We start from the raw sequence: 22,024 nt of genomic DNA, 5'->3' as shown, positions 1-22,024 counted from the left end.
GAGAGGATTCAGCAGAGAGAGAGCGGGGAACAGAACAGGCAGACTGACGAAATACACTGCTGAGGGGAGCAGTGGGTGAGTTAGGAGAGGTCTGCTGCACCATGTGGTTTGCTCCTTGGCCAGCCGGGATGAAACCGGCACTGCAGAGGTTATGGACAGCTTCACAGTGCGGTGCTCAACCCGCTGCACCACCAGGGAGGCCCCAGTCCAGTTCTATTTTTAACCTATTAGTGCTCCCAAAAGGAGCCCCGTCCACCGCATGATGGAGTCCATTTTGCTCTTTGTCCACTCTTGACTGGAAAGGGACTTGAGAAGGTGCTGGCTGGAAGCTGAGGCTTGAGTGGGTCACCTCCCTGGCTGGGGATCGAACTCAGGTGGCAGTGGCTGGTGATTGCTTGATAGCACTGAGACTTAACCCCTTGTGCCACCAGGGAGGCCCCAAGATCTTGACATTATTTCAAATGGGTTCACCCAAAGTCATTCTGCATGCTAGGCAAAGCAGACACCCCTGGTCTATACTGTATCTCAAATCAAGCTCTCTCTTGTAATGCAACCAAACTCCCCCGAGTGGGTTATATATAATGTGTTCACCAGATAACAACATAATTGTAGTTACTAACATATACAATGCAATCAATAGCTATTTGTTCACTGAATTAATGAATGAGGCAACAAACATGCTATAACTTCTAAAAATTAACAACACTCCCCCCAACCCCTTTTGAACTCTGATGTCAAACCCTCTTCCCCAACAGAAGGATGAAGTGCTAACAAAATCTGCTCTCCCTTCTTTCAGGATATGTGACAGAATATCTCCTTTTCCCTGATTCCTTCACATTCTTTTTTAGCTCTAGCCAGCTGAGGTCTCACTGAGGTGAAGGATGCTGAGAGCCAAAAGGGTATTTCGTGACGGTTCACACACTGTGGGCTGGAGCTTCTTCAGTTTCACACAATGTTCCTGGAGCCTAGAGACACAAAGAACAGGCCTATGAATGTTATAAAAACACACCAAGAAACAACTATGACCACTGCTGCAGTTTACAGCATAACAATAGCATTCTCAAGGAAAAGCAGTTTGAGTTCCTAGCATATTATGTATTTTGTGTTCTAAAAGCAAGGCTATTCTCAAAGACCTGGTATTATGGGAAAAAGTAGGTTAAGGAGAATACAGAAGGGAGAAAAAGAGAATGTCTCACCCTGTCGGGCTTTCCAGGATGTTAACCAATCAGTAGCAGTCAACCACAGTCTACCACGTGTGAACATAAATGCAGTTGAAGTTTTCCTTAAAGAAAAGATTTAAAGTGTACTCAACAGACTCATCTTTAAAACAATACACATTATAGACCCACACATACATGTGTAATAAAAGTGGGGGAGAGAGATCATATGTGGAACTAGATATAATGTGTTAAAAAGTTGTTTGATGGAGAGATTATGAACATTTTTGTTTGATGGGTTTCCAAGTTTTCTATGATGCAAGTATGAGTTTTTGATTAGAAAGAAGCCTCTAGAAATGGATTTCTTCTTGGAATCTGTTTCCATTCTTTTTCTACATCGCTGAATTCACTGAGGAGCTTGTTCTGGGTCCAAGCTGCCCACCTCACTTGGCATCTAGATTTTCTTGCATTCATAGTAAGTTGAGCATCAGGAAAAATTAACTTCTGTCTACACCATAAGCAATGCCAGGTCTGGGGCAGGTTTCTCCTCTTGCTGGGATTCAAAAAGGCTTCCTTACCTTTTGAGGTGGTTGCTCCCCTAGGTCTCCTTGGCTCAAGCTGGGGCCAGTGGGGGTTATGACATGCAACTTCACTGGGCCTTCCTTCTGGTCTTGGCTCCTCAGAGACGAGGGAAAGTCTTCATACTGGTGCACCCAGAGATCTTTCTCCAAAGTCTGAGCCCCAAGCAATTAGGCAACAGAGCACTTATTTACTGAGCAGGGGTACATTTTGCACTTTAAAGCAAGCAGGGAGAACAGAAGCAGTTATCCTAAGCAGTTATCTGGGTGTAAGTCAGGTATGTGGCCTTAAGAACACTTATCAGTTACTTCTTGGAACTTTCAGTCTACTTTGAGGCTTTATCTCAACATAACTTCAGACATCTTCCACTTCAGTACATAGAGCCACCCCCCAACCACCCCCCTTTTGGGTGGCTATGCTGTTCCTACCATTACTTCTGCCACTACTCCGAGTGGGGAGGTGGTGGGAACGGGAATGAAAATGCCATTGGGAATGGGATGGGGAACAGCACTGGCAAAGGGGACTGAACAATCTGGACCCAGGGACTAGGGGTGTGGGTCCCAGCACAGGAGGCACACGGGCGTGGAGGCCATCTTGGATTCCACATCCTGCCCACTCAGCGACTCTGTGGCCTGCGCCTCATTCCACTTTTCTGCACCCATGGGCAACCCATAAATCCTGAGCTGCTCCACTTGCACCTGGGGACCTCTTTGGGCAGCGGGATGGCCCGGGAGCGGCTGTGTGAATGGAGCAGCTGCCTGTACAGCACTTTGCGCTCGGCCAGCAGCTGCAAGGCCATCTCCGGGAGCTCCTCTAGCAGCCCCCGGAGCTCGGCGGCCGGTGCCGAAGAAGTGCCTAGCACTCCTCCAGCACCCGGAGCGCCCGCTGCTCGCGCCCCACACGCATGCTCAAGGCCAGCGCGCCGTCCTGACGCACCGCGGGGTGGCCACGAGGAATCGCAACACTCGATCTCATTCCAGGACCGCGAGGGGACGGCCTCGTAGAAGTCCGGGCCGCCGCTATTACTAAGCACCTCTAAATAGATGAACCCCACGCCCTCGCTGTGGCCGAAGCCTATCCTGTGGCCTTCAAAGCCCAAGGCCATGGCCGCTGCGGCCTAGTCGGCCCGCCCTGTGCCCCGCCTGTACGTAAGCGGTGGCTGGCAACCATTGGCTTCTCACCTCCCTGCCCGGCCCTACTGCAGCGTTGCCCAGTCCCGGCTCCTTCCCGGCCTCCTTCCTCTCTCATCCGCGTGGCGTGCTCCTAACAGAGGACCAGGCGGCCGCGAACCCCGACTGCCGGCCGGCGGGAGGGCGTCAGAGATGCAGCCTGAATCGCAAGGTGTGCTGGGACCAACCTCCCCCCGCGGAGCGGCCCCTGCCCATGCGGGCAGGTTGGCAGGCTGCGCGGAACCTGCTCTCCTGGGGCCGGCTTCCTCCCGGCAGGCCGCCCTGGCGACTGCGCTGGGAACTGCAGTTGGTCAGTCCAGAGACCACTCTTGCCCCAAGGGGCTCAGCAGGACGACATCGCGAGGCGTGGGATGCATTTCTTGGAGGTGAGTGGGTGCTTGGGGTTTTTTTTTGGGGGGGGAGGGGCTCAGTGCTCTCTCCCATAACTACCAGGTGCTCTTTCAAACTCATCCTAAGCTGAGGAGCTTGGAGTTCCTCTCACCGAGAGGATGGTAAGCGGTGGCTGCCGAGTGATTGCCCTCTCACCTCCTGCTCTGCCCTACTTTAGCCTGAACCCCCTCTTGACGGAGGAGCCTGGAGTAGGTGGAGGAGCATGAAGCCGCTTCCTGGGCGCTGGGTCCTGGGCCCGTGCAGCATGAGAGTGACGTGGGAAGGGGGCTTTGCCGTAGGCTGGGTGCCCTAATGCCTGGGGTCCATCCTCAAGAAAATCAAGTGGTCGAGCCACGAAGTCCAGCAGTTTTCCTTCCCACACCCCATTTTCCTGCTCCAGGTCCCAGTCCCTCCCATTCTGTTTCCTGAGGGACTTGAAGCATCTTATTTCCCCTTTATGTCCCGAGTCTCCCCGCTCTCCTGTTTGCTGGATACTTCTCTTCCATACAGTAAATCTGTTCCGGTTGCTTCTGTGCTTAGAGTAATTTCCTTCTCTACCTTAGGCCCTCGCCGTTCTTGTTAAGCAATAGTCCACATTTTGCTGCACTTTGGTTTTCACACTCCAAAGCTTGACTGACTTTTCTCTGATAAGGTCGCCAGCAGGCCTAACCTCATTGCAAAAGATAGTGGATACTTTGAAAGTCAGTTATACCTCAATTTTCCAGTAGGGTTTGTTGCTGTTTACCGTTCTCTCCTCGACTCCATCCCGTCTTGCTTTCTGTGATGTCAAATTCTATTGATGTTCTGCCTATCCATCCGGCCTGCCTTTCTTGGATTCACCGACCTGTTTGTTCTTCTGTCTAGGCACCAACATTACTGTTTCCCCAGTTTTGTCCCCAGACCCCTCCGCTTTTCATTCTATACGCTCTCCTTGGATGAGGTTATCCACTCTCATAATTGTAAACACTACCTCTCTCTCATCTCTATTTCCAATTTATACTTGTCTGCCCATCATCAGAGCCATACATTTTTGTTGCTTTAATAGATAGCTGTTGAACACACGATATGTTTACTTGACAAAAAATGATGGAAAAATGTTGAAAAGTTCCCAGCCCTCGTGTCATTGATATCTCATTGGTGGAATAATGAATGAAAAAAGTAAGGAAGGCAATTATAAGTAGTGATGTGTGTCATCGAGTTAATATGTAAACTGATGTGAGAAAAGGATTGCACAGGGGGTTGAGATTGTCCCCTATAAAGATGGAGTATGAGGAAGTTCTTTGTGAGGAAGCAGTGTTGGAGGTGAGACCCAGAACTCCAGTTACAAAAGTCTTGGTGTACAAAAGCTTAGAATCTTCAAAGAATAGAAAGATCCTGGTGTGGCAACAGCATGGTAAATTAGGCAGTGAGTGTTACAAGATGATGTTGGAAACACGGCCTCAAGTGCCATCATGCTTGCCTTCAGAAGTTGTATTAAGAAAATTGAGTTTTGGGCCTCCCCGGTGGCGCAGCGGTTGAGCGCCGGGTTGCGAAGCTGCCCGCAGCCTCTGCAGCATCGGTTCGATCCCCGGCTGCTTCCCGGCCACCGAAGGAGGGTCCCACATGGCGCGCAGACCTCTCCTGCTGCCCGCTGCTCCCCTCAGCAGTGTACTTCCGTCCTTCTGCCCCGCTGTGGCTCTGGTGAATTCTCTCACCCTCCCGCTCTTCTGACTGTATCCAGTGCTTGTATAAATAAATAAATAAAAATAAAACTTTTTAAAAAAAAGGAAAATTGAGTTTTATTCTGTGCATGAGGGGGCAACATTGAAGTGTTTTCAGTGGTGGTATCAGATCTGGAGTTTTACTCTGCATGTTGCATAGAATAGAGATTATATGGGATCAAGTGAATAAATAGGGATAACCATTTGGAAGCTGTTATACTGACCAAACAAGAAATGACTATAATTTGACTTTGTCTGAAATGGTGTTAATGGATGTAGACACAGATGAGAGACTTGAGGATGTATTTTGAAAGTGAAATTAATACATACTAAAGATTTTTGGGTGGAGGGTAATAGATTATAGAAAGAAAGTAGACAAGGTGACCCCTTTCTTTTAGGCTTGAACAGGTGGGAAGCTGATGGTACCATTTTTGACATGGAGAAGACTGGAGGAAGTAAGGAAAAGGCAAGTGTACTGTTTTAGAAGTGTGGTTTGTTTGTTTTTAAAGATTTATTTATTTATGCATACAAGAACTGGGGGTACAGACCAGAGGTGCAGGAGGTAAGAGGATTCACTAGAGACAGAGTGGGGAACAAAACAGGCAGATTGACTGATATACACTGCTGAGGGGAGCAGCTGGCAAGTCAGGAGAGGTCTGCAGTGCCATGTGGGTTGCTCCCTGGCCAGGGATCGAACTCGTGCTGCAGTGGCTGCAAATTGCTTCATAGGTTGCATCTTAACCCCTTGTGCCACCAGGTAGGCCCAGAAGTGTGGTTCGTGATGATGCTTAGTGACCATGGTGGAGATATCTAGTAGGCCTTCTGGGATATACCAGTCTGGAGCCAAGGGGAAAATTGGGTTGGAAATGAGAAATTGGAAATCAATAGTGAATTGATGATATTTAACAACCAGGGACTCAAATGACATTCCCTGGGTAAAGAGATGAATAGAGAACAGTGGACTGGGGCACTTTAACTAATAGAAGCATAATTAGATTGTAGTTAGTTATTAAAAGCACAAAAATGATTTCATATCAATTCCTATTTAACCTTTAAAGCCAGATAATTATGATATGCATGCCATGTTCAACCTTAGAAAAATATGAAATCTCCCTAGAACATTTTGTATAGCTATTAGTACTATAATGTCTAGTGTGAAAAACATATCACCAAACAGAGTGCTATTGACCTGTCTCATTTATAAATACAACTGCAAAAAGATTGTGCTAAAATTTCTATGTTTCTTTTGGTTACCATCCAAAAACAATTCCTTATGAGAGTCTCGCATTATACAGAAAGGAGTATAGTCCTTAAAAGTATGTTATAAGTTAATGATGCAGATTGTAAGTTAAAGATGTATAGTCACCCATAAAGAAAGATGGATAGCTCTCCAGTCCATTTTATAAAACCAATACAAATTTTTTTAAGATTTATTTATTTATTTATACAAGAACTGGGGCACAGGCCAGATCCACGGGAGGGTGAGAGCATTCACCAGAGACAGAGTGGGGAACAGAACAGGCAGACTGGCGAAATACACTGCTGAGGGGAGCAGCGGGCGAGACAGGACAGGTCTGCCGCGCTATGTGGGACCCTCGCTGGCCGGCCAGGATTGAACCGGCGCTGCAGAGGCTGTGGACAGCTTCCCAGTGTGACGCTCAACCGCCTGTACCACCAGGGGAGGCCCAAAACCAATACAAATTTTAATAGCCAGTCGGAAAACAGTGTTCACAATGATATAGTATAAAATGTCCTGTTAGCCTCTCCAGGGTATTAACCAATCAGTAGCAGTCATCCAGAATCCACCACTGGTGAACTTAAATGCAGTTTAATTTTACATAAAATTTTATATAAAATATCTGAGAAGGGACCATATCAATAATGTCATGGCAGATATTATTGGTTAATAACCAACAGCAAATCCTGTTCTCTTCCTGGCTAATAGAACCTTTCCATCGCTTACCCGGTGGTGTGTCCAACCCTAGGAGCATCTCATGATGGGTCTCAGCCACTCTTGTTACCCATTGTCAGTGATTGTTTTAGCGGTGGGTATGAAACCCTGTGCTGGTTAATGAGACCTATCAGGAAGTATGCTGGGGTGGGGATACTCAGGGAAAGGTTTCTGGGTGATTAGGGAGAGGACCAATGAAGTCAAAACCTTTCACCATGAGCCCTCATGCTTGGGGTGCTGGAGTAAGGATGAATTGTTTGGAGCTGCAGAAGTTACCTTGAGACCATGAAGAGAGTCATGGCAAACAAGATGTAATCATCTTGCAGATATAGGATGAATCCACATCCCAAATTTGGTTCAGATGTCAAGACGGCTGACACACATTAAGAGGTTATGGAAATGTTTATTATTGAATACTTACATAGTGGGACTTTTAGGGAGAGCAGCCAGGCGTTCCAAGTTGGTCCAAAAGTGGCTTGAGAGAGCAAGGAAAGGAGAGTGACTTGTGAATTTAATTGCAGTTAGGGTTAGGGCTGGGGTATTAGTTCCTGTGTGCAGGCAGGGGCTTGTGTGGTTTGAAACTCCTGCTGACAACAAAGGAGCAAGCACTCAGGCTTTCTTATTACCTTGCTCAGATGTGGGGTGTAGAGAGTGAGGGTTGAGGCTTGAAATCAGCCAAACATTAAAAAAATGGAATAAGCTCTTCATTATAATTCACCCCGATGTTCAAGTGATGATAAGAATGTAGTATGCTTCATTGAATTGAATTTGAACTTGTTTAAATAAGTCATTATGGCACTCTATGAGGCCTGAAATGTAGCCTATAAGGAAGGTCACTGCCAGTAATGTCTAGAATTCTGAAGAGGGTAAAGAGTGTCTTGGTATTTGTTTTGTGGTTGAAGTATACAAACAGGCATGTGTGATCTTGAGTTATAGTTGGGGTATCGGTGAGGCAAGAGTTCTTTCCCTTGAAGAGGAAACCATGGACAAGGAATTACTGTTGCTGCCATCAGCTGGAACAGAGCTCTAGACCCCTGGCAATAGTCTAAGAGTCTAAAATGGTATATAGGTGGGGCTGATTTTTCTGGTCAAGGGGAACAGTGATAAGACACATGTCTGAGATTTAGCCACTTGTGTTGATCACTGGGTCTCAGGGACGTCCTGGCTAGGGGAAGAACGCAGTAGCTCTCCTGTGAACTTTAGTCACGTAATAGTGACAACATCATCATCTGTGAAGTATACAAACTCCCACAGCTATTCACTCAGTTGATCACAAGGGGGTTTCCAGGTAGCCAAGAAGTATGGTAGAGGGGGTGACCTCCAGCACCATGACATCTAAAAGTGAGGGCAGGAGACACAACCCCTCCTGAAGTTGAGTTATGCCAGAGGGCCTAGGTTTGGTCCTGTTCGGTTGCAGAGGAGGCCTTGGTGGCGATGGCAAGTTTGTGGGGTCCTGCTCTCCCCACCCAATGCAGAGTGAGCAGTCTGGGGATGGAGGGACATGAGCCTGTGTTTCCAGGAAAGTGCAGTATGTGGTCAGCTATTGCTGCCCTAATGTCATATAGCACAGGGCTGAGGAGGGCAGTTTTGTTGCATCAGAAGCCCATAGTAACTGATGGCCATTGTGGGTGGCTCAAAGCATCCAGGAGGCATAAGAGAAGGTAGCTAAACTTTGACCATAAAAGACCATAAAAGAAGTCTGGGGACCTCCCTGGTGGCGCAAGGGGTTAAGTCTCAGCACAATGAAGCTGTCGGCAGCCACTGCAACATGGGTTCAATTCCCGGCCAGGGAGCTGACCCACATGGAGCAGCAGACCCCTCCTGTCTTGCCCGCTGCAGTGTATTTCAGTCAATCTGTCTGTTCTGTTCCCCACTCTGTCTCTGGTGAATCCTCTCAATCCCTCACCCCAACACTTCTGGCCTATACCCCAGTTCTTGGATGCATAAATAAAATCTTAAAAACAGTAAAGATAAAAGGAGTCTGGTGGAGGGACACTAGTGAGAATTGTATTGCAATTTTGACAGAATCTAGAGCCTTTTGTTGGAGGGGTCCCATTCAAGTTGGGCTGATTAGCAAATAACTGCATAAATGGGCTTAATTAAAATATGTAAATGAGGAATATGTTGCCTCCAGTAACTCCCAAACGACTTAAAAGATGTTGGATTTATTTTAACAAGGTGGGAGTTGTGAGTCAATAGCTGATTCTTGAGTGTGTTAGCTATGGAGGGGTTCTTGGTTTACCATTAAGTTTCAGGAATTTACAGAGGTGGCAGGGCTTTGCCCTCTGTGACTCTATCCCCCTTTTTTTAGCTCCCCTGTAAGTCCTTGCGTGTCCTGCATAAGTGTGCCAAATGAATATCCCCAGAGGAGGATCTCATGACTACAATGTCATTCTTGGGCCCTGGAGAAAACTTGATGCGGTTAGGATTGTGTCTGCAGAGGTTGCAATGGCCAGGCTGTTGAGTTCCTGTATAGGTAGCCAAGAAAAGATTCATTTGTCCCTTAGGAGCTGAAAGCAAACTGTGGATGAGAAGCTGTTGGAATAGATACAGAATAGAACATATTAGCTACGTCTATCACAGAAAAATATTCACCAGTTATTGATTGGATGAAGTCATTTCAATAATTTTGAGTATGGGGGCCTTAATGAATGGGCCCACAGTATTGAGGCTACAGTAATCTATTTTTTTAATATATATTTTTAAAGATTTATTTATTTATGCATACAAGAGCTGGGGTACAGGCCAGAGATGCCGGGGGGGGCGGTGAGAAGATCCACCAGAGACAGAGTGGGGAGCAGAACAGGCAGACTGACTGAAACACACTGCTGAGGGGAGCAGCGGGCGAGACAGGAGAGGTCTGCTGCGCCATGTGGGTTTCTCCCTGGCCGGCCGGGGATCGAACTCATGCTGCAGAGGCTGTGGATTGCTTCATAGTGCAGTGCTTAACCCCTTGCGCCACCCAGGGAGGCCCTGCAGTAATCTGTTGTGAGGCAACTATGGCTTCATGAGTGCTACCTTTCAGCACCATTCATTTTTTCCAAGTTTAAGAATAGACCAAATTGGATTGTCAAATGGAAGAGCACTGGTAACAATCACTCTTTCTCTAAATAGGTTTTGTATAATGGGTTTCAATCCTTGAAGGCCCTATTTAAATTTACATTGGACATTATTAGCCATTTTAACAGGGATGGGAGGGAGAGAAGAAAGTCCGTTTTTTAAAGCCAATTTGTAAGTGTGAGTGATTTAATTTTATTACCCTTTGGGATATAGCATCCACACCTCCAATACAGGATATTTTAGGGCAATTTTCTACCATCAGGAGGAATTTAGGCAAAATTATTGTTCTGCTAGTTAAGGTGAGACATAACTATCCTCTATTTTATGTTACAGTAACTCACTTAATATTATTGGGGTTGTGTTGTTCAAATTTAGAAGTATTACCTGAGTATTACTGTAATTTGAATCCAATATTGATTAAGGCCATCAAGGTGTACTTTCAGCAGATATTAAAATTAATTCAGAAGCTGTACTATAAAGGTGCGAAAGTGAATCAGCACACTTTCATCTTTTTGTTTTACAAATTCTTTGAGTGAATTTTAGATTTTTAACAGGGTCAAATCATGGACCTTTGTTTTGTTATTTTATTTTGCCCCATATGCAGATTCCTCCATCCTTTCTTCCCTTCCTTTTTTTTATTTTTTGGTCATAAGTGGAGATACTTTGTGAGGTGGCGGGGGCAGTGGGGGGGGGGAGTTCTTTCTACCCTACTCATATTTATGAATTTCTTTCTCCAGAGAGCCTAAGATAAGCTTTATCAGTGGTAGTGCCTCTGCTGTGGCAATGGTTATTTATGCAGCTTAAGAACCATGGGCCTCCCCGGTGGCGCAGCGGTTGAGCGCCTCTGCAGTGCCGGTTCGATCCCCGGCTGCTCCGCGGCCTCCGGAGGAGGGTCCCACATGGCATGCAGACCTCTCCTGCCGCCCGCTGCTCCCCTCAGCAGTGTACTTCGGTCCTTCTGCCTGCTCTGCTCCCCGCTCTGGCTCTGGTGAATTCTCTCACCCTCCCGCGCTTCTGACTGTACCCAGTGCATGTATAAATAAATAAATAAATCTTTTTTTTTTTTTTAAGTAGTTTCTCCCTCTTAAAAAAAAAAAGAAGAACCTCAAGGTTAAATTAAGTTCAGATTAACCCCTTCTCTGTGCCACAAGAGTGCTATTGGTGATTTTTTCCCCCCATAACTCTGAGGGTCAGGATCTTTGTTTTGCATAGGCAGTAGCAGCAATAGCCAAAACAAAGGCAGTAAAGACATTTTATAAAAAAGTTTTATTGTACCCTCTGCCTTTTGGAATGTGGATTAGGTCATTAAAATGTTCAGATAGGGCCTCCTTGGTGGCCTAGGGGTTAAGTCTCAGCACTGTCACCTCTATGGCCTGAGTCTGATCCCCGGCCAGGGAGCTACCCACAGGGCGCAGCAGACCTCTTTCATTTCTCCCGCTGCTCCCCTCAGCCATGTATTTCAGTTAATCCACCTGTTCTGCTCCCCACTCTATCTCTGGTGAGTCCTCTCATCCCCGCTGCACCTGTGGCCTAGATCCCATTTCTTCTATGCCAAAACAAGCAAATAAATACATACATAAATAAAATTTTTAAAAAAGTTTATATAGACTGCTTTTTCAAACAGGGACTGATCTTTGTCCACAGGAACAACCATCTAATAAGCCTGTATATTGCACAGGGTATAGTCTTTCCTATGAGTATTCTGTAGAACAATAATCAATGCCTGACTAAGACATAGCCACAGAGTCTCAGGGTAAGACTCCTTCCTCTGCACCTAGCATTAGTCACACCTTGTGCTGGACTCAAGACAGATGATTAATTCTAAGATAATCAGATAGGTCTGCTCTGGCCCAAGACACACAACTCAAGTTTATTTAAGGAAGGCCCCGATCCCATATTCCTGTCCCTAAATACCAATTAATTATTGAAACTTCTGACTTAGGTAAGTAAAATCTCAGTAGAACTCAGCAAATGTGTCACAGAGCAGCACAACTCAAAGGGCAAACTAGCCAGCAGGCAGCAGAGTCATTTAACAAATCAAAGCAAAAGAACATATATCCCTGATGGTGGTCTTTGTTTAAGTATCCTACTCACAATACCAGTTACATGCATCCTAGAGATACAGGAGGCACCCCCTCCCTGCCCCAAAATTTGTTTTTTTTTTTTTTTAAGATTTATTTATTTACATTTATTTATTTATTTACTTACTTACTTACTCCAGTTTACAAGAACTGGAGTACAGGCCAGAGGGGCGGATGGTGAGAGGATTCACTAGAGACAGAGTGGGGAACAGAACAGGCAGACTGAAATACACTGCTGAGGGGGAGCAGTGTGCTAGACAGGAGAGGTCTGCTGTGCCATGTGGGTAGCTTCTGGGCTGGCAAGTGATTAAACTCATGCTGCAGAGGCTGCGGATAGCTTCACAGTGCTGTGCTTAATCCCTTGCACCACCAGGGAGGCCCCCAAATTTTGTTTTGATGTTAAGACTGACACATATCTTAGAGCATATGAGATGTTTATTACTTACATAATGAGGCTTTCTGGGCAACCAGAGAAGACAAAGAAACTGTTAAAATGGCTTTTGAGAGCAAGGAAAGGAGACTAGTTTAGGATTTTATGGTAGTTAGGGGGTGAACTCAGGTGAGGGCTCCTATGCATAGAATGTATGGGGTCTACCTGTTTTAATCTATAATTAGTGCCAAAGGAAGGAGAACCCAGTCTTTCTTACCAGCTTGCCAAGGTGTGAGGCACAAAGGGGAAAAAAAGAGGAAGTTTAAAAGCTATCCACTGTCAAACATTGAGGAAGGAACTTTTATATAACATACTTCTTGATGGCACCTGCAAAAATGAGAGAGCCTGGGTCCTTGATGATGTTATTCAACTTCTAAAAAGACCTTGGAACCACCTGCTCCAGACTTCTAGTGTTGTTGAATAATTCAATGGCTCTTTGGTTGAGGATATTTTTAGCTAGGCTGTTACTTGTAGGCAAAATAATTCTGATCTGATACAATTTTGTAGATATAATCAATTATTATCATTTCAGATGTAATCAGGGAATACAATGGTGGTTCAATATAAATAAACCCATTGTTGCAACTCAAAAATAAAGAATATTGTGTGGATAGTATATTTTAAATGTTTTCATAAGATTCAGTAACAATCCCTACTAAAAACACAAGATAAAAAAGGAATAGAAAGCACTTACCTAAAGACTTTTTAGTTAAAACTAACAATAGATACTGTTCCAAAGAGTGAAATACCAAAATGTTTCCAAGATAATTAGGAGTTACACAGGAATGCTATTACTATTATTATTCCACCTATTAACTCTCCCAACAAATTTGAAGAAAATAATTAATATGATAAATATTGAAAAAAAATCATAGCTTTTTCTGATGTGAGTATATAAACCAAAAAGTCCAAAAAATACTAATAAATAGTAATACAATTAATATTGTCAAGGTTGCCGGATACAAGGTAAATATTTGATTTTCTTTATGGTAGGAATAAATGGGAATAAATAGAAATGTGGGGGAAATATTTCATGCACCGAAATGACTTAAATTTTAAGATACTTCATGTGGTAGGTTTGAAATTGGTAAATAGGTTCTGCTATTTCCCAGAGTTCCCTTCCATTTATATTTCCAGTTAGGGTGGGGGACAAAGAGTGATTGTTGCAGACTTGGAGGACAGAAGTGAAGTAAGACCCAACTATAAGTTGCCTATAAGAAACCTTTTTCTGGGGCCTTCATGATGGCTCAGCATATTGAGTGCTGCACTGTGAAGCTGTCCGCAGACTCTGCAGCGCGGGTTAGATTCCCGGCTGGCCAGGGAGATACCCACATGGCACAGAAGACCTCTCCTGCCTTACCCGCTGCTCCCCTCAGCAGTGTCTTTGGTCTATCTGCCTGTTCTGCTCCCCGCTCTGTCTCTGGTGAATTCTCTCACCCTCCCGTGCCTCTGGCCTGTACCCCAGCTCTTATATAAATAAATAAATCTTAAAGAAAAAACCTATTTCAAATATAAAAACAAACAGTTCAAAAGTAGAAGAATGGATTTGGCGATGATTTCTTAAATATGACTCCCAAAGTATAGGCCACAAAATAAAAAAACACATAAATTGAACTACTTCAAAATGAAAAAACTTCTGTTCATGAAGGGACACAACAGAGTGAAAAGGAACCCCATGGAAAGGGAGAAAATATTTACAAATCTTATATTTGATAAGGGGTTTTAATATTCACAGTATAAAATAAATACAACTCAGTGACAAAAAGCAAAACAACAATCTGATTAAAAAATCAGCTAAGTGAGGGCCTCCCCAGTGGCGCAGCGGTTGAGCGCTGGGTTGTGAAGCTGCCGGCAGCCTCTGCAGCGCCGGTTCGATCCCCGGCTGCTCTCCGGCCACCGGAGGAGGGTCCCACATGGCGCGCAGACCTCTCCTGCTGCCCGCTGCTCCCCTCAGCAGTGTACTTCGGTCCTTCTGCCTGCTCTGCTCCCTGCTCTGGCTCTGGTGAATTCTCTCACCCTCCCGCGCTTCTGACTGTACCCAGTGCATGTATAAACAAAAACAATCAAACAAATAAATAAATAAATAAAACATGCCTCTATAAAAAAAAAAAAAAAGAATGTATAAAAAAAAAAATCAGCTAAGTGAATAAGATGGTGGACTAGGAAGCTCCACGCTCTCCTTTTCCCACAGAAGCGCTGAATAACAGCAATATACTGACCAGAATGCCTCTGTGAGAACTCTAGACCACTTCAGAAGCCACAGCACCTAGAGCTGTAGGGCTTTTTGTGGCATTTGCTACATTCATTCATGGCACTTCTCCTAAGCAGAATAGTGCAGAGCAGTCAGAAAGAAACTCTCCATACTGGAACTCAGCCCCCTAAAAGGAATTAAAAGAATGGACCATGTTTCCAACATTCTGGCTAGGCCTGCGGGAGTGACTAGTTTCTGTTTTGCCTACCTCAGAGCAAAGATAATACCAGCACCAAGTTGGAAGCCACTGAAAAGAGAGAGCAAATTAGAGCTGTAGTTCTGCAGGCAGACACCAGGGGGAGCAAGAAATCAGAAAAGGGATGAGAGGTCTTAGACGTCCACCAGAGATGAAGGGTCAAGGTCTTACTCTGCAAGAAACCAGCAATCAAAGATTGGGAGATGTGGTTATTTTTCAAATGCCTAAATCCCAGTAAGATGTACAATTTATGCAAAGAAACAGGGAAACATGGCCCAATCAAAGGAACAAAATAAAACTCTAGATATCAAACCTAAAAAACAGATTTATTAACTGCCTGATGAAAAATTTTAAATAGTTGTCATAAAGATGCTCTCTTAAAACTGTAAGTATAGGGCCTCCCCGGTGGCGCAGCGGTTGAGCGCTGGGTTGCGAAGCTGCCCGCGTCCTCTACGGCGCCAGTTTGATCCCCGGCTGCTCCCCGGCCACTGGAGGAGGGTCCCACATGGCGCTCAGACCTCTCCTGCCGCCCGCTGCTCCCCTCAGCAGTGTATTTCTGTCCCTCTGCCTGCTCTGTTCCCTGCTTTGGCTCTGGTGAATTCTCTCACCCTCCCGCGCTTCTGACTGTACCCAGTGCTTGAATAAACAAAACAAACAAACAAACAAACAAATAAATAAAACATGCCTCTATTAAAAAAATAAATAAATAAAATAAAACTGTAAGTATATACATTTAAAAAGAATATATCAAATCAGTAAACTGTATACCCCACAAACTAGAAAAAGAATAAACTAAATCAAAGGTAACAGAAATAGTGAAATAATAAAGATTATAGCAGAGATAAATGAAATAGAGGATACATTTAAAAGTATTGAAACTAAGAATTGGTTTAAAAAATCAATAAAATTGACAAATCCTTAGCTATACTAAGACAAAAAGAAAAGCTTCAAAAAACTAAAATCAGAAATATTACAGCCAATATCACATAAATAAAAGAGTTATAAGAGAGATTATGAACAACTGTATAACAAAAATATATATAACCTAGTAGAAATAGATAAATTCCTAGAAAAGCACAGCCTTTGACGACTGAATAATGAATAGAAAATCTGAAGAGAAGAATAACAAATAAGTATATTAAATCAGTAATAAAAAACCTTCAAACAATGAGAAATCCAGGACCTTGAGAATTCTACTAAATATTTAAAGAGGAATTAACACCAACATTCCTGAAACTTCCCTCCCCCAAATTAAAGAGGTGAAAACACTTCCAAGTTCATCCTATGAGACCAGTATTATCTTGATACCAAAAGAATAAGACAACGATGTCCACTCTCACCATTTGTATTGAACATAGTATTGGCAATGCTAGCCAGCATAATTATGCAAGAAAAAGAAATAAAAGGCATCCAAATTATAAAGGAAGAGGCAAAAGTATCTCTTTTTGCAGGTAACGACCTTATATGTGGAAAATCAAGATGGGCTTGGCATTTGTCTAAGGCTTTGGCAGCTTTGTGAATTCCACAGATAGGCCATCATGAATGAGGGAGGTCTGCAGCACCTCTTGCAAAGAAATATTAATGTCCATTACACCTCCAGCAGCAATACTTTCTGGAGCCATGGTGGTGGGTTATAGGTGGAACGCAATCTTGAATGCACCTGAGCCTCTGCCTCTGCACAATTCAGTGGTGGCAGGGAGAGTGTTTCCACTTTTTATTATTATGAATAATGTTACTGTGAACACTTGTGTGCATGTTTTTGAGTGGACCTATATTTTCAATTATCTTTGGTGTATATTTAGGGGTGGGATTGCTGGGTCATATATAAACTCAGTGTTTAACCTTTTGAAGAATTGCCAAGCTTTTCTCAAAGTGGCTTCACCATTTCACAGTCCTAATTTTTTTTGTTTATGGTTCTTATTTTTCCACATCTTCAATAGCACTTGTTATTGTTCCTTTTAAATTATTGTAGCTTAGTGGGTGTGAAATGTTGTCTCATTGTGATTTTGATTTATATTTCTCTAATGATTAAAAATGTTTAACATCTTTTCAAATGCTTATTAATCATTTGGTTAAATATATTTAAATTCTTTGTACATTTTTGTTTGGACTCTTATCTTTTTATTATTGAATTGTGAGAGTTCTTTGTAGATTCTAGATAGTAGTACCTTATTAGATATACAACTTACAAATATTTTCTACTAGTCTCTGAATTATATTTTTACTTTCTTGATCATGTTCATTGAAGCATGAAAGTTTCAATTTTTTTAACTTTTTTTTAGATTTTTATTTTATGTATTTATGCATACAAGAGCTGGGGTTTAGGCCACAGGTGTGGGGTGGGTGAGAGGATTCACCAGAGACAGAGTGGGGAGCAGAACAAGTGGATCTACTGAAACGCACTGCTGAGGGAGGCAGTGGGCCAGACAGGAGAGGTCTGCTGCGCCATGTGGGTAGCTCCCTGGCCGGGGATCAAACTCTTGCTGAAGTGGCTGCATATAGCTTCATAGTGCTGAGACTTAACTCCTTGTGCCATCAGGAAGGCTCTCAAAAATATATTTCTGTAGATATATGGGTTTATTTCTAGAGTCTCAATTTTATTCTATTGATCTATATGTTTATCCTTATGAGAAAACTATATATTATTAAATTATTCTAATCTTGTAGTAAGTTATGAAATTGGAATGTATGATGTTCTGCTTTTCGAGATTATTTTGGCTTTTCTGGATCCCTTAAATTTACATACAAACTTTAGGATCACCTTGTCAATTTACAGAAAAAATAGAAGTTGAATTTTGAAAGCACTGTACTGAATTTGAAGATCAATTTGGGCAATGTTGTCATTTTAGCAATATTAATCTGCTAGTTCATGAACAAAGATGTCTTTCCATTTATTTCATTCTTTAACTTATTTCAACAATACCATGTTAATTTTCAGTGTACAAATCTTGCATTTCTCTTGTTACTTTTTCCTAAGTATTTTATTCTTTTTTAAAGCTACTGTAAGTAGAATTGTTTTGTTAATTTCATTTTTAAATTGTTCACTGCTAGTGTATTTAGAGACTACTGATTTTTGTACATTGATCTTTACTCTTACAACCTGGGTAAACTTGTTTATTATCTCTAATAGTCCTTCAGTAGATTTCTTGGGATTTTCTATATACAATATGATACCTAGCATATTAGGAGGGGAAGGATATCATCTTCATCCTACTTGTTAATGAACGTTCTGGTTCAGGTTAGCTGTATTTTGAAAGTTGTATCATTTTGTTCTGAAACAGACAGGTTTTATGCAAATCAAACTTCTAATGCAGAGTTGAATTGTAGGATTTTCTTTGGTAAAGACAAAGCACAATAAATTAAAGTGAGTTCTTTCTCACTCTACTGTTCCTTTCTTCTGAGCAAAAAGTATCTAAAAATGCTAGGGTAGGGGTGAAAGGATTGTTATTTGGAGATATTAATGTTAAATTTTCAAAAAGATTTTAATATAAAAGTTCACATGCAAACATAAATAGGTACAAGATTTGATAGGTAGGGGTGAAAGGATTGTTATTTGGAGATATTAATGTTAAATTTTCAAAAGATTTTAATATAAAAGTTCACATGCAAACATAAATAGGTACAAGATTTGATAGACACTGACAAAATGTAGTGGACATCTATCTTTCATTTCACATTCATTCACCTTGCCTTGGTAACATTGAATTTCCTTAAGGGGATCACTTCTCAAAGAATCTCAATCCAGGCAAGTTGAAGGATAATGTTATCACCCCAAGTTACAGGAATGGGCATGTGACTCAAACTTGGCTAATCAGAGAAATTTCTCCCCATGGCCACAAAGATTGGTTCAGCGATGGGCACAGAATCCAATTCAAGTCACTGAGAGATTCAAATTTTTTTTTAAAGAATTTTATTTTATTTATTTATACAAGCCCTGGGTACAGTCAGAAGTGCGGGAGGGTGAGAGAATTCACCAGAGCCAGAGCGGGAAACAGAACAGGCAGACTGACAAAATACACTGCTGAGGGGAGCAGCGGGTGGCAGGAGAGGTCTGTCGCGCCATGTGGGACCCTTGCCGGCTGGCCTGGGATCGAACCGGCGGCGCTGCAGAGGCTGCGGGCAGCTTCATAGCCCAGCGCTCAACCACTGGGCCACCAGGGGAGGCCCGAGATTCAAAAATTTTATTCGAACTATCATTCAAGAGAAGTTATCTTTTCAAGTGGCCATTAACCTTTAAAGGTGTAGGCCTGGCAATGCTGGCAGCCATCTTGTCTATCTCGATTTGTGGAGCCTGAGAATGAAGCCAAAATGATGGAGAACAAAATAGAGAGATGGGGAAAGACTGGTTCCTAATGACATCTTTAAGTTCCTGGACTTTGCTATGCTGAAGTAAAACTACATGTGGACTTTTCAGTTATGTGATTCAGTAAATTTACTTTTATCCTTAATTTGAGGTTGTCTATTCCTTTTTTTTTTTCATTTGTCACTTGCAAGCAAAAGAGTTCTAACTCATGTGCAAAGGATATCGGGTTAGGAAATTATGAGGGAAGAAATTTGAAAAGGGAATGAATATTAAAGAATAGAGAAAAGGGTTTCTATATTGGGAAAACCTAATGCCTCTCACCTCATAGCCATAGAGCAGAAAACACATGATGATAAAATTGCCCCAATCACTGGAGTTAGTTCTAGAGGTAGTTCTAGCACTGTATCAGGCTCCAAGGAGTCTGCCCACAGAGCCTCCACTTGGTTGTTATGCTAGATATCCCGTGTTTGTCCCTCCAGGTGCGCTCTCCACCATCCTCCTTCATTCTGCTTGCTTTCTTGAGGTGACCTGTATGGATCACATTGGCTGGCTTTTGATTGGGCTTGATCAATGAGAATTACCAACAGGCAATCAGAGGGAGGGAGGAAAATGATGTTGAGGTATTTTTCTCCTGTTTCCCTCCCTATAATACCACCCTGGGCTAGTTTCAGCCCAGGACCTTCAGCAAGGTCCTCATTCCTTTCAAGGCAGACAACTGTCTAGGATTCTCAGTCCTTCTAAATACTTCTTACTGCTGTCCCTTAGGGTCTAGGGATGGTTAAGAGTTCAGTTTCACTAACTGGTTATTATGCTGTACTTTGTGGCTTTCTATATCTGCACCTTTGTAAGTATTCTCTTTGTAAATATAGCCACTTTTAATTATCTTGTCAAGTGTGCTATCTATTTCTTGTTGGAAACCTGACTGATGCTATTATGGTCATGTAGGAACCTGCAAGGAATTACATCCTAGAGAGTAAGTTGCTGGATTGAGAGCCTATCACATCCTTCTTAAAACTTTTGGATCTTCCATCAGCTTTTCTTCCCTAATGATCTTTGGGATGTAGGCGGTGATCAAGCTTCTCAATTCCTTTTTTCCTTGCCCTTTACCTCCATTGATTCTATACCCATTCTCTACCCCAAAACAACCCCCTCCCACACCCAACACACAAACACCCAAATCTGTTTCCTGCCTGGATAAAATCACAGTGTAAATAGCATGCCTGTATGATTTGGTTAAACTACTTTATCATCTTTGAATATTTTAAGAGGAAGTCAGTAAGGAAAATGACTAACAAAGACCCCTGAGAGGGGGAAATATATTCGGATCATGGAACTCCCCTAATCAAACCATGTCAGCCTAGTAGACCTTAGGCCAGGGAAGCTCCCACAGAAATAAGGGATTCCTGCTACAGCCTAGTCTCCGAGTCAAATAAGAGAGTGGAAATATTTCTGTCTTTAATTGCAGTTACCACTAAAGATTTGCTGTGGGAGACAGTTTGTGGCCAGCCATGCCCTGAAGTCATTGAGCTAGGCTTTCATCAAGCAATTGCAGAATTTCTCTTTGGATTTGGGTTCCTTCTCCTCACCTCAAAGTTTCTCTTAGTGTTCCTGTTTTACACAAACAAATGGAAAAATTTATATTGGGACTCAGCCCTGGTGAAAAAAGGAAAATTGCTCTGAGAAAATGGTCTTCTGAGAAACCAATGTCATGAGACTGCAGAAAGAAAACGTGTTGAGAAATGAAACAACTTTTAGTTTCATCCTCCTGTAGCTAAGCCCCAAGAGTTGAAATAAAGGTGGCGGGAGAAGAAAAAGGTCCAAAACGAATAGGCTGTCAATTGCCAAGTTTTCCACCTACATGGCTGCCCCATATTCCTGTGGGAAAATCAGAGGTATGGTCTAGAAAGAAGAGATCATACGTTTCTTTTTTATTTCAGTTTATTTTTGTTAACAACTCCCCAAGATAATATTAGTGTTTTCTACATGAAGATTTCCAGAAAATAGATGCCTAGGAAAAATTACTTTAAGATAGTGGTTTCAGAGGGGTAGGGGTTAAAAAATTGTAAGTCTACCGTGGACAAAACCATGAAGACTTTTGGAAGTATCTCCCATTGGCAATCAAGTAAAATCAAGCACATTGCAACAGATGATATACAAATCAAATCCTGGTACAGCACAGTATGGGGGACTATTTAGATTAATCCACTAGAAGTTTATTGTGTAGTTAGAATCCAAATTTAGTGAATACATTATAATATCCAGTTCTGTATAATAAAGGTATTTTTTCATGTCCCAGCTGACAACCTAAATTATCTTAGCATTTTTCAATACTGCTTTGAAACTGTGGACACGATGGTTTCCACTGAGTAAGAAATATTGTGTGACAAAAGATTCATAATTCCTTGTCTGTTTAATAGTCAACGTATCTAACAGGATAATGAATTATTTATAAACCATAGCACCAGTCGTTGAAGTCCTGTGAAATGTTAACTGTTCTAACTCAAGTTTGACATATGTTTCAAAATGTTTGGGATATCATTCATTGATTTTTTAAAAAGATGGTACTTCCTGGTAAGCAGCAGCTCAGAGTAGAAAGAGCACTGGACCTGGAGTCAGATGCAATGCAGGTTGTTTTCACTAAGTGCTCTCTAAAATTTTTTTTCCAGATATAATGTTCTATTATCTTTTACTACTGAATCTTGAGAGTTTGATTATTTGAGGTAATTTTTAAGTGGTCTTAAAATTGTTGTTTTCAGG

The sequence above is a fragment of the Talpa europaea genome, assembly GCF_964194135.1.
Source record: "Talpa europaea genome assembly, chromosome: X".
Classification (NCBI taxonomy): Eukaryota; Metazoa; Chordata; class Mammalia; order Eulipotyphla; family Talpidae; genus Talpa; species Talpa europaea.
Note: the sequence above shows the minus strand (reverse complement) of the source record.